The sequence below is a fragment of the Aquarana catesbeiana genome, linkage group LG10, assembly GCF_042186555.1.
Source record: "Aquarana catesbeiana isolate 2022-GZ linkage group LG10, ASM4218655v1, whole genome shotgun sequence".
NCBI classification, from domain to species: Eukaryota; Metazoa; Chordata; class Amphibia; order Anura; family Ranidae; genus Aquarana; species Aquarana catesbeiana.
In genome coordinates, this window is record NC_133333.1 from 47776979 (window position 1) to 47791510 (window position 14532).

The window sequence follows — 14532 nt, forward strand, 5'->3', positions numbered from 1 at the left end:
AGTGTTAATGTGGTCACACCCCTTTAGCACCTGGTAGTTCAAATACATGTACAAGCTATTGGGATTTGAGCACAGGTATATCTCTTCTCTGTTGCAACGCAGGTCAGTGACAAGATCTGAACCTAGTTGCTCTCCCCCATCTTGGGTCTTTATGCCCCATGTTGGCATGGTGTCCACCGTAGCATTTGCAGTGGTAAGGTAGTTAAGGACTGGCCAGAAAAGGGATTATTTTGATGCAGTTGGTCAGCTTAAACATGTATTGCAATATATGTGAATTAAATATCCCTGTTTTTCATAGCATAGTTTGCTGGGAGGGATGTAGCAGTGTGCAGAGGGTCCATCCAGAGTTTGCCGGCTTTCTGTTGCCGCATGGGGAGCCACAGGGTGATTCGTTCCAGTAATTGCCCACCCCGCTGCCTGGATCATACTTTTTGTCCACAATCCCCCTCCCCCTACTTGTCAGCTGCCTGGGTCCACCTGCTGACCTGACAGGGCCCAGGCCCATACAGGAGGGCTTATCTTCTTATAGGTGGCCCTAAGTAGACGTGTATGTGTTATATGAGGGTATAGTGGGTGGCTGTTACACAAAAGAGAGAATCTCTGAGAATATCTTTTTATGACATCTTGGATTTTACTATACTAGGCCTGAGACCTATTAACTCTCATCTAGTGCCTCTCCAGCTGTTCATTGACAAGCAGAACAACACTAGGACACGGGTTGATCATCACTCCACTAGTGCCTCCAGTTGTGGACAGCAAACAACCACCTATCTCTCTTTCTAGTAGGGTTGTCATCTGTCCAGTATATTACGGGGTTTTCCCAAATTGCAAAGTAAATTACTACATCCTGTATTGATTCAGTACTGGACACTGTTTCATATTTAGCAAATGGAAGCCCATTTGGTTGCTAGGACACAGATGGCTTAAACCTCCCAGCATCGCTAGGAGGCAGGCAGCTCATGCCACCTAATGTTTTTAGTTTATGGTGGCACGCAGCTTATGCCACCTAGTGGTTAATCAACTAACTCACGATTTACGGACAGGTAATTAGAATTCAACTGGAAAAGTTGTTTAGGATTAGTAAATAAGTCCAAGAAGGGGAGAAGTGGATGTAAAAGTATGCACAATGGCCAAGTCTGAAGAGTCTTAAGAAAAAGAAGACTGGGGAATATGATAGGATTTCCTAAAGAGGTGTTTTTACGGAGCCTTTGAAGTATTTGACAGAACGAAGAAAAGTATTTCCGAGAAGTGGTGCAACTCATAATACTGTACATTCTGGATGTGAGGGTGGGAAGTGATAAGGCTTGCATTGCCTAGTGGTTACTGTGGCATATGTGGCTCACACCGTGTAGTGTCCTTGGATGCTAGGACACAGGTAGCTCACATCATCTAGCATCCTTGGTTGTTAAGATGCAGGCGACTGCAAAAGTGTGCAGATTACACATCCCACTGCCTCCTCAGCCAATGCGTGCTGTAACTCACCCCTTCCTTTGAAGGCCTCTTGAGCCCTTATAGGGAAAGAGAGCATTGACTGATGGGGGCATGGCCAGGTGCCGGACAATGTGGGTGAGTGGTCACCATGGATTGGCTGAACTATGGAGGATGGGCTGGACCTGAGCTCAGAAAAGTATTGCTCCCAGAGAATTCTGGGTCTTTTGAAGAACATGGCTGGAAGAGCTGCTCACCCTCCCACCCTTTTTTTTTGTGGTATGTGACAGCTTATGTATTAATGTGACAGCTTAGCGTATGTGACTACGGTTTCTTGACCTTGCCAGCAATAAAGTTGCTGTAATGGGCTATGCCCTTGATGGAAAATTGGAAGTAGGCTGTCTGTCCAGCACTTATGGTAAGGACAGGCCCCCTTTTGGAATTGTGTGCTCACGGTACAACTGTGACTGGCATTGGTTTAAAGTGTTCACATGTTATGTTCTGGAATTTAAATAAAGCTGTGGCCTTGCCCTTTCCAACCTAATGGTGGTAATTTTGTTTCTTAAATGGGATGAAGGGGCAAGAGTGGGGGGTTTATCCCATTATGTTATAGTTGATTTGTACCTAGGCCCATTGTACCTCAGCAGTCAAGTCTGCCACATATGGATGGAAACATTTTTTTTTTGCTGGGTTGGAGCAGAAAAAAAACACAAGTGGTCTGGAACAAGAAGACATTAAGGCAGAGTCTGACCTCTGCACTGTGTGTTTTATTTAACCTTCATCTGTGCACTCAGTTACTTACTCCTACCCCCTGCACTTTATGCATTTCTGACTCCTCGCCCTGAACATTTCCACTATTTATTCCTGACCCCTGCACTCTGTGCAATGCTTACGTCTGACCTCTTCACTTTGTGCATTATGCACTCTTAACCCCTGCACTCTGCTATGCACACTTGATCCAAAACAGAGTAGTCTCAGCCTTTATTTAACCTTACCTATCCACACACGGACCAAAAATGACGCAAGGGCGGCGTACATCATTGCGTTCTAAACGATCGGACTTTGGTGTGATCATGTGTAGGCAAGTCCGTTTCAGCAGAACTCAGTTGGAAAGACCGTCGGAGTCTATTCTGACGGAGAGTCCGGTCGTGTGTACGCGGCATAAGCCTCTTCTTGTGCTCCTGTCTCCTGTTCAGTCCCCTGGGGGGAGTCTTTTAGGTTCATGTGGAGAGTCACTGATTCCAGTAGCATCTGGTGCTCCATCAGTCGGGGTGGGGGGGGTGGCAGACACCTGACTACAGACATCCCCCCACCCCCGTCGCTCCAGCCCGCCAGCCCACCCAAACTCGCCCCCTCCCCCCGTCGCTCCAGCCCACCACCGCACACCATATCCTCCCCCCAGTCACCAGCTCACTTGCCCTCTGGCCTGCACTTTCCCCATGCAGGGCATGACTGAGGCAGCGGCTTCCCCCCTCTGTCTCCTCTATGTCCCGACCGCCGCTTCTCCTCCCAGCCAATGAGATCTCAGAACCTGCTTCCTGATTGGCCAGGAGGAAAAACAGGAAAACATTACTAATGTCACACAACAGGGTGGGCTTAGGGCACAGTGCTCTGCACCCTGAGCCCACCCTTTTTGAAGCCAATAAAAGCCCCAGGATCTAATCATGTGCTTATAAAAAAAAAAAACTCCATTGAAATCCATGCCTCCGGCGCCCTGCATGTAGATTAGTGGCTAGATGCACGGATTGGGGGTGTGGAGCCTGTGCACCCCTAATGAGCGGTGGCCACTGACTGATTCCTTATTACACACATGTATGGCTGTTTGAGGAAGTAGAATCTATCTGTGTAAATTCAGTTAAATTCAGATTTTGCCTGCCATCCTCCCTACTGGAAAATAATACTGGAAAATATATGTTCAGGGCTTTTTTTCCCCCAGAAAATAGGTGCAGATACTCCCTCCTTCTGAGTCATCCCTTGTCTCTGCACCCTTCCCACCTCCGAGCACCAATCCTGTGTACCACCCAATACCATCTATTTTAGAGAAAACAGAACCAAATATTGTAATGCTAAGGCCCCTTTCACACTGGGGCGGGAGGTGCGTCGGCGGTAAAGCGCCGCTATTTTTAGCGGCGCTTTACCGTCGGATTTGCGGCGCTATTTGGCCACTAGCGGAACGGTTTTACCCCCCGCTAGCGGCCGAGAAAGGGTTAAAAACCACAGCAAAGCGCCTCTGCAGAGGCGCTTTGCCGGCGGTATAGCCGCGGTGCCCCATTGATTTCAATGGGCAGGAGCGGTGGAGGAGCGGTATACACACCTCTCTTTCACTGCTCCAAAGATGCTGCTAGCAGTACTTTTTTTTACGTCCTGCTAGCGCACCGCTCCAGTGTGAAATCCCTTGGGGCTTTCACACTGGAGACACAGCAGCAGCTGTTTCAGGTTGGTTTGCAGGTGCTTGCAATAAGACCCAGTGTGAAAGGGGTCTAGGTAATTTGTATGGAATTTGTTAATGATGAAAAGAAAAGTAGTAAAGTAGATCCCTTGCAGCCCGCAACTATACCCCCCCCCCCCCAGCAACAAAATCACCCCAAAGAAACAATAGATCCACCACAAGAACAATAGACCCCTGCAGCCAGCAACAAAGGATCCCTCCCTCAACAGTAGATTCCCCCCAGCAACAATTACTCCAACAGCAACATAACACCCCCCTTAGTAATAATAGATGCCTCCCTCAACCATAGATACCTCCACCAACAATACATCCCCCAATTGAGGTGCCAGAACTGCAACACCCACCCCCCCCCCCCCCTGTTCCCCCTGAAAAAAAAACCTTGATATGTTTACTAAGCTTTCAAGAAGATATGTACAAATGCTAAGTAGGGGGATAGGCAGCTGAATGTATATGGATGATGCTATGACATGTAAGCAATGACAAGTTTCAAGATTGCTTTTAATTTGTTTCCAATAAAATTTATAGATTTTAGAAAAATACATTGTTTGTGAATTCTCTGATCCTCTCGTAAAAATAATTAAAGTTCTTATCACGGTTTCCAACAGGCTTTTGACGTAAACCGTAGTTGTGGGATGTGGTGCTGAAATATAAATAGATGGGAAATTAGCACCTTTACATATTAAACTTTGCTTCACCCAATATTCTTCCAGTTTAGGTATAAAAAAATACCCCAAATAAATAGGAACCAAACAAGTTGATGACAAATGTATGTAATAGTCACTGTTTCCGAGGCATTTGCTGAAATATCCTTGCAGATATTATGGGAATTGTCAGATGTCTGGAGGTGAGTCATGGGAATGGACAATCTGTTCACTCTGCAGATCTTTATAAACCTTGTCCGGAGCTGATGACGGTCCATTCAAAATTTCAGCAACTCAAAGAAGAGGAGTTACCATCAGCTCACTATGCTTTATATCTGGATATGCATGTTCCTGGGGCTTGCAGGTAAAACCTAATGACAGTCACACCTCATATCATTTCTGTTGCAGCTTGAATTAGAAATAGTTTGGTCATGAAGTCTAAGTATATCCAAAACATTTTTTACTGTTTTAGATAGAATGCAGAAGGATTAGAAATGTAATAGTTTTTTTTTTTTATTGCTGTAGGTGTCTCTGCTAAGTAGATTCACCTTCTCTATTTGTCCTAGGCACCAATGCCACCAAGATAGTGAGTGTTGGGAAACTCAACATTTTAATGTTGTCACCAGAACAAAAAAGGAAAGGGGACTTTTTCCAAAGGGGACAGCATCCCCACTGACCACTATCCAAGATGGTAATTTCCCTCACTTGGGGAGATTTACACTCACTTTCTGTTGCATTTCTGGGGCAAGAAGGGAAGGTAAATCTCCCTGAAGGTATACAGACAAAAAAAATAAGATGACAGATATATTAACCATTTCCTACATTCTACAGAACGAAAAATAGCTATAGACACATACATACGTACAATATGCATATAGGGTTGCCATCAGCTTTCACTGTAAAGATGGTGGTCAAAGGTATGCTGACAAAGTTAATAAAAATAACCTTGAAATGCTTACGGCATAGCCCATCTGCCCTGGGGCTTCTGGTTTTTATGCAGGAGGTTGATGCCTACTGTGGTGCTGCATTCTCAGATATCGGACTCTCTCTCTCTCAAACAGCAGTCTCATAGCAAAAGGTGAACTTTAATTCCCCCTCCAACCCGCAGAAGCACATACTGACCATTCCTTCACTCCCTCTTCACACAGTTTAGCTGCTGGGAACAGGAGGAGCTGCCCTGTCAATGCACACAGTCACTCAAGTTGTAGGTGCCGCAAGATTATGGACTCTGCTGATGTGACAAGTCCAGTGCTTGGTGATTTTCCCAGCACTCTCACATTAAGTCAGTATGCATAAGCATCCATACCCCAAAATGTCTGAAAGTATTTTGTTTGTGCTTGCTGGCTGAACATAGCAGCGGGGGAGCAAAGGGAAGGTAATTATATGCTCTATATGGAAGTGGGCGTAAACTATATACTTTCCCAAAAGTTGCACCTCTACGATTGAGCCCAATGTGGGTGAAACTTGTCAGAGGGTAAGGACTGATGGGCTGGGATCTGGGCTGAAGCCTGGCTTTCAATTACCTTACATTGGAGTTGAATACAGAGTGCGGCGGCACCTGCATGCCATATTTCACAAAAGTTGGCAGCAAACTTTGGGTTCTGTTTCACTAAGTATCTGTAAATAAATTCTTTTTGATTCCTTTGCAGCTGCTGCTCCTTCGTATGATGATGATGATAAGATTATTAATGGCTATGAGTGTGCCCGTAATTCCCAGCCTTGGCAAGTATATTTCACCGTTCTTGGAGACCAATGATGGTGTGGTGGATCCCTCATCTGATCACGGTGGATCATATCTGCAGCTCATTGCTATCAGCCGTAAGTTCTGTGATTCTCCTTTGTAGAATGTTAATACTTGTCAATACAGAACACAGATCAAGCCAGTGGCCTAGGGCTGAAATGGCTTGGGTTTCTGAATAGGCTCAAAGAATCCTAGATTAGCCATAATATGGGGATCTGTAATTGTCTGAATAATCATACCAACGGGATATCCCTCCAACAGGTTTTATTACCTGTTGATCCTGCATGTAATTCCAGTATTTTTCCACTTTTTTATCAGGCCAAGTGATCCAGCAAAAGTGGAAGCTAGAAAGGTTTGGATAATGTATTTAACACTGACAGGGCTGGTTACAATGGCCGGCTTCTGTTCCTTTAGTTTAAAATTTCAAATCATTAAAAAACATAATACATCAATTTAGATATTGGACTACGCCCACAAACCAAATGCCATCTTATGTCCATGGTTTATTTAATATATTGCCTTATATTATATTTATGATGATAAGTAGCCACAAAGTCACCCAGTATCGAAAATAGGATAGAATATAATGATTATAAACAAGTTAATATTTAGCTGATAGAGCGAAGTTGGCTGTGTAGAAAAACACAGTCACACCCTCTACACCTTCACTTTTAATATCCAAAGTCCTGCAAAGATCTTTTGGCCATGCTACCGCTGTGGGTCACAAATTGCCTTAGTTCTGCACTCCTGTGACCCAGATTCAGCCGACAGCGGGCTAGAGCTCACTGTTGACTGATGTCACAGAGCCAGTCTAGACTTTGCATGGATCCCAACAATAATGTCACGATCCGCCCAGATGCCTAACCTGCAGTTAAAATGCAGCTGAGAGCCTGATCCAACCCGGCGCTCCAGTGAGCTCTGGAGGGGAAGAGCACATAGCGGGGACTAATAGTCACCACTCAGTGCTCAGAGAGGACCCAAGAACTGAGCGAACAGGGGTCTTTGATCACTCAGTTCTCAGTGTTAGAGCTGGCGGGGGACAGCCACAGCATTGGATTGATTCTGCAGCCATCAAAGTATGTATGTTTATTTTCATTCTCATTACTGCTCTGTTAAATTGTTTAGCCATGAATGTTATTTATAGAAATCCTCTACATTTTGCACATTATCTGTAGTCACCCTTTATTTAATGTAGTATATTGATATCTAAATGTCCTCTTTATTCTTATATCCAACTTATACAGGCCCCAGTACCTGACTGCTCACCTTGGGGAACATGATATTAGTAAAGAGGGGACAGAACAGCGTATCCGGGTGGAAAAGGCTATAAAGTACTCCAGCTACAACGATAAAACCTTAAATTTTGATTTCATGCTGGTCAAACTAGCTGAGCCTGCCCAGTTCAATAAGTACGTTCAACCAATCCCAATAGCCACATCCTGTCCAACAGTGGGAAGTCAGTGCCTGGTGTCAGGCTGGGGGAACACAAGAATCATTGGAGGTAAGTTCATTGTCTGGGCTTTATAAATAGTTGTTGTAAAGCCGAATTTTATTCAGTAAAAACATCAAATGCATTTAAACCAAGGACCTAATCATAGATAAATACTCAAAATAAAATGACGAGTTTTAATCTCAGAACTGTATAACCTGCATGACAACAGACTGGGAGAGAAAGGGCGAGTCTGAGGCATTGCACATGCTCTGACTACAAACATGCTGAAAGAAGGAAACAGCAGAATGATGACTTTAGCGTCAACACACATACACTTTGCTGGGCGATGTTTATGTGCTGCGTGCACTCACTGCAAGGAAAATAATTGGCAATGAGTAAATTCAATCAGTGCACACAAAAAAAGGCATAACATTCCCAAAAAATCCCAAAAGTTATAAATTCATTCCTATTGTGATAATACATGCAGGAATGGTTTTACAGGTGGAGGCCACTGACTTTTTCCCTACTCATCTTTTTACTAGCTTTGCATTTGGCTAGGGTCAGTGTCATTACTGGTAGCATGAGGCGATTCATGGACCCTATAGAGGTTGCACAGGCAGTCCAACTCCTCCAGGATGGCACATCAATACATGCCATTGACAGAAGGTTTGCTGTGTTTCCCAGCACAGTCTCAAGAGCATGGAGGAGATTCCAGGAGACAGACAGTTACTCTAGGGGAGCTGGGCAGGGCTGCAGAAGGTCTGTAACCCATCAGCAGGACCGGTATCTGTTCCTTTGTGCAAGGAGGAACAGGGTGAGCACTGCCAGAACCCTACAAAATGACCTCCAGCAGGCCACTGGTGTGAATGTCTCTGACCAAACAATCAGAAACAAACTGCATAAGGGTGGCTTGAGGGCCCAAAGTCCTCTAGTGGGCCCTGTGCTCACTGCCTGACACCATGGAGCTTGATTGGATTTTGCCATTGAACACCAGAATTGGCAGGTCCACCACTGGCTTTTCACAGATGAGAGCAGGTTCACCCTGAGCACATGTGACGGATGTGAAGGGGTCTGGAGCAGCCGTGGAGAACATTATGCTGCCTGTAACATCATTCAGCACAGGGCCACTGATAGGGGCCACCGGTCCTCTTGTAGGGTGCACGAGCACACAGGGGGGCCCACAAAGGGAGTGGCAATAATGATGGACGACACTTGTGTTGCTCTTCCTTCAGCAGCTGAAAGCTGGTCTCTCCCCCTCTCCCTGCTGCCAGCTTTTATCAGCTGAGAAAGAGTTAGTTGTCCCTCAGTAATCCCCCTGCCTGTGCCCCCCCCTTCTCAGCACTGGCTCTAATGTTAGCTGTGCTCCTGAGTTTGTTATCTCTGTTTTTCTCCTTGTCTCTATGATCCTGAAGTCTATATATTTTTTTCATCTCATCTTCATTCTTATTTATTAACTCAGTTTTATCTTTTAGATTTAGCAGGAATTCTGTGAGTTATGTTGTATTTGTGTCTGCTAATAATTTGAATGTTGTAGCTTTAATATTTTCTTGGAGGTGTGGGGGGGACCTGTCAGGTAGTCTGTACGGGGCTCCCCGATTTCTATCAGCAGCCCTGCAGCAAATGTGTGCAAAAGACACAGGAAAGCTCTTAATTCACTTCAACAAATACATTTTTTACATTTATACATAACATTGCAAAGCATTTTGTTATGTTATATCGGTTTTATTTTTAATACCAAAAAAGAGCAAAAAAGTAAAGTTAGAGCTTACATACTTTACACTTTAAGAGAAGACTATTGCTGTGCCCTGCAAAGCACAGGTTGGCTTCAAAGGAGTCAGTCTTTGGTCTATTGTTCAGTTTCCTTACAAGGTTTTTGTTTTTTTCACGCTTTTTTTGCTACCATTTTTTTTGATGATTTTAGAAGAACAGGGAAGGGTTATACATTGTCAGGTCTTTATTGCTGTCAATTTCCCATTGCAAGATTATTTCCACTTTCTGTATTGTCACCAGGACAACAAGTGAGGGGGAAATCTCCTTAATACAAAACTGAACAAAATTGTTTTAGCTGGAACTCCACGTTAGTTAAAATACGTATTTAAAAGAAAAATGGCTCTGGTCATCTCCCAAAATAACGTAAATGATAATGTAAACATGTTGACGTGCATAACATCACTTATATCTTAAATGACACTGCATTGTAGTTAATAACAATATATTTACTTTTTTTCAGTGCAATATGCTACAAAATTACAGTGTCTTGATCTCCCTGTTTTGTCGGACTCCAGCTGTAAAGCTTCTTATCCCAACCAGATCACTACAAATATGTTTTGTGCCGGTTACATGGAAGGTGGCAAAGACTCGTGCCAGGTGAGTAGTAAATATAAATATTTATAAATGTCTTTATAGTTCATTTTTAGGATGGTATATCCATACCAAACCATATGGCTGCTATAGGACCAATGGCAGAACTACTGCCTGGGCTATGGGGCCCTTGTAAAGGATAGGAGGGTTTAGTTCAGCTTTAATGTTTGTCTGTTGCTCGCCGTTCTGTTACTTGCACAGTTTTTAGTGTTGTTTTTGTTACTCCCCTCCCTCTTTTCTGTCAATGTGAGCCAAGTGCAGGACTCAGATGCGGAATAATCTCCTCCCAAGATTAATATAATTATTATCACTGTCACCAATGAAGCTGGGGAAAGGGGGATTGTAAGTACACCGAGTACTTGTAACCCCCTCTTTCCCAAGTTTCATTGGTGGCAGAGTAATTTAGGTTGCTGCCAACAAGCTGGGGAAAGGGGGGTTTCAATCAGGGATGAGCCAAGGGGGGGGGGGGGAGTTGGGGTAGCTGTGAGCTTGAGGGGGGGGGGGGGTTGGGGGTTGAGGTCAGGCGTGGAAGAGCTGTTTGCCTCCCAAACCTATCCAGACATCAATCCCCACAGTACCGCACAGGATTTGATGGCTCACCTGTTTGTCACTTGTTTTCTGCTGTCATTTGTAAACACAGAAGCCAGAAGAGGAAGCAAAGCAAAGGCTTCAGCTGCAACTACTGTGGCTCCAACTGATGACATCTATTGGAGAACAAGGCATAGGAAGCGAGTAATGGAAGACTTTCTCTGCCTGCTTCTGTGTTTACAAATAACAGCAATGCTCTGGTGAGATGTCAAATCCTGTGTCGGACACACGTCTCTGAGCAGCACTGCTTTCAAATAGAAATGGTGGGGTTGACATGTACCCCTATTCAGCCATAACATTATGACCACTGACAGGTAAAGTGAATAACATTGATTATCTTGTTACAATGGCATCTGAAAGTGGGTGGAATGAATCAGGCAGCAAGTGAACATTTCTTCCCTGAAGAAGCAGAAAAAATGGGCAAGGATTCAAGTCACTTTGACTAGGGCTAAATTGTAATGGCTAGATGAATGGGTCAGAGAAACTCCAAAACTGCAGCTCCTGTGGGATGTTCCCAGTTTGCATGAACAGGACCTACTAAGTGTGATCCACAGAGGGAAAACCATTTAACAAGCAACAGGATCATGGGCGGCCAGGGCCCATGAATGCATGTGGGTAGGGAAGGCTGGCCTGTGTAGTCCAATCCAATAGAAGAGCTACTATTGCTCAAACTGCTATAAAGGTTATTGCTTATTCTGATAGAAAAGTGTCAGAACACACAGGAATAGGTTAGCATTGTGCTTATTCCTATTTTCATAGATAAAACAAGTGTTTTATCCTTGAAGTGGAAGGGTGCTGCAATGGTGGTTGTACATCTAACCTAGAGTTTTAAATTCCATATTTCATTTAGTCTTTGGTGGCAGAAGGTGGGGTGACATAATAAAGTCTGCTAGAGAATATTGATCGAGGAAGTCCAATTCAAGGGAACTCCAGAAGAGAGTATAGTTTTACACCTTAACAGAGTGTATGAAAACTAATTGGGAAGCTTTATAGTATTTGATAGGGTGAGGTACTGTAAGGCAGTGTTGCATAGTAAATTTACAGGTTCAGATATCTCTCCTTTAACAGGGTGGAAGCCTTTGATTTTGTGAGTTTCACATGATGCCTTTTCTCATGGAGTTGACCTGTTTTTTTATACTAATAAGTTGTTCACGCCTTGAAGACTCAAAACGAAACCCACTTTGATTTTACTGTTTCCTATTCATTCTGAGTCTTCATATTTTCAATCTATGTAGTCAAATATGTGTTTACATCTGTATTATATTGTACATATTTATGGGACAGACCTCTAAGCTCAACACGTAAAGGGACCCCGTTTATGTATTTGTACTGTGTATTTATCTGTTTTCATGGAGGTTGGCTCTAAAATTGACTTCTATTTCAGTACATAGCCTTCAAGGATTTTCTAAAAAAGAGACCAGACCATGGAACAGTATTCACGTTGTAGACCTAGTCTCTTTACCCCAGTGGTTGTGGAATAGGCAGCTTGTTGCTTTGAATATGGCATTCTCAGCAGTGTTCTAAAGTTTACACCATAATAGAGATTGTGGTCATACATAGTGTTTCCCTATTTGGAAATCAGTATATGTGACTATACAATACAATTACAGCCAATGCAGGTAAATCGGCGACCAAAACATTAGTTGGGTGAAAAATAGTACCTGAAAGTACTAATGCTCTAAAATAACAAAAAGGCAAGTTAGCAGGTGTAAATCTTGTACATTGTGGTATTAGTCAACTGCTTTTGGATATCTATCAGAAGAAGGGTTTTCAGTAAAAAAAAAAAAAGCAGGGAGGGAGCTCCAACAGCAGGATGGGGGGATAAAGATGCAGCGATAGAGACTGTGATAGATAGATAGACTGTGCAGGGAATGTTCACCATCTCCTAAATTATTTGAATCTAAGAAAAGGGAGAAAGATGGGGAATATAGGACAGTGGGTGGGGGATATGAAAGGGTAAGGGGACTAGAGAAACAAAATGGGCAGTAAAAAGCTTGTTGGTGAAGGGCTCAGAAGGCCCAAAAGTAGATAAAGGATGTTAAGTAGGAGAGGTTAGCAAATGAATGGATTACATGCGAGTTAGACAGACAACCAAGAGTTGTTTAAATTCATCTGTAAAGGAAAATCCAGTAGAACTAAGTGTTACGGAACTTGGTGTCCATGCCCTTGAGGGAACTAGTCAAATTATCAACAGAGCAAAGCCAATGTTGTACTGTCAGAAAGGAGAAAGCTTTCCACAGAGCCAGCATGCAGGAACAGGTCACATTAAGTATCTTACTACTGATTTTTTGTAGGGTTTGAGAGGGAACGTATTATGGTACGGAAGAAACTCCAATGTTTTTGGGGCAGTATGTTTAGTGAATATCTGAACAATGATGCGAACTTGTGCCCAAATATATGAAGGATTTGGCAGGACCAGGAAAAATGAAGCATACAGTATCTCTGGGTGTGTTGCCACATCTCCAACACATCTCTGGGAGAGCTAGGTAGAGAGCATGTAATAAGGTTGGCAATCCTGTTTAAACTGATTCAGTGGGTGTGCAAAAACGGTGGCCATAGACAAGGATTAGAGACTATGAGCTATTTGAAGGATCTGTGGGGTACCTAAAGTAGAAAAGTTAGTGTCATGCAACAGGCAATATGGGAGATGGAAGCGTTCAATGCCAATTTAATTAAAAGCTAGGTCAAAGCGGAGCCAGGCTCCATGGGAGCATATTTAGTGGAATATGGACCTCTTCCTATTCAAAAGATACCCAATATATAATATGCACCAGCCATATATATGTATATATGAAGATTGTGTAATAACTTTGTACAAAAAGCCATAATTACACTACTATAGTTCTGGAAGCGTATATGCAGCTTAATATATTGCACATTCACTTTTATGGAGGAATAATTTCCTGCTTTCTAACCCTCTTTTAAAAAAAATATCAGTTTTGGGTTTGGTAGGTTTGCCTACACGCCCAAGTGAACAGTCATGACCCCTGGTGACATACCAGCTCTGTCCCTGCCATGACTGGGTCTTTTTAAGCTAAAATGAAACTGCAAGTTTGATGCCTAAGCATTACATTTAAAATATAGAATTATACAATATAACTGAAATAAGTGATTTAATAATTAAAATGTGCCAGCATCTATTACTTTTTTTTTGCTTAGATTTTGAAGTATTATATTGAATATAAACTTTCAGAAGCTGGAGGGTGGTTTATCCCACACAAGTAAACAAAAAACTTAATTATTAGTCGTTTTATCCTTTAAGTACTTTCCTGCATTGATGAACCTTCTATTTTAACAGGGGGATTCTGGTGGACCACTGGTCTGCAATGGAGAGCTGTATGGAGTGGTCTCCTGGGGTAAAAACTGTGCAGAACGTGGATTTCCTGGTGTCTACAACAAAGTCTGTATCTATTCTAACTGGATTAAGAACATTATGGAGAGTAACTGAAGCCTATGTTACACCAAAGCAAACTTATAATAAAGCATAAGACATGTTCCCAGCATCTCTGAGTGTCTGTATTGCTTTTACTACCTGTGATTTTTAGGACTTTTGTGTGCATAACATAATTCAATGAGTTTATAAGCCACCAGTTTTTTTTTTTACACACGGAAATATATGTTATATTTTCACCAAGCCATGCAGCTGTTGTAGCAATACTAATAACTGAGAACCTGTACAGACACCTGTTGTTCAGAGAAGTCTAAATATAACATGAAGGTAACCAACTAATGTGCAATTCCATGCATTCATCTACTATCTGTATGTATATTGAGACTTTTGTTGGTTATTACCTGGCCTTAGTAGATATTTCAGAGGTTTCACAGGGAATTTAATAAATGCCTGATGAAGCCTTGTTTAATGCTACAGCCAACATTTCCATTAGAAGCTCTA

The 14532-nt window shown here is 42.9% G+C and overlaps 1 pseudogene; it reads left to right on the forward strand.

Annotated features, from left to right (window-relative positions):
* Nucleotides 1–4697: 4697 nt before the first annotated feature.
* LOC141110027 (trypsin-3-like) lies at nucleotides 4698–14088 on the forward strand (annotated as a pseudogene).
* The last annotated feature ends 444 nt before the right edge of the window (nucleotides 14089–14532 follow it).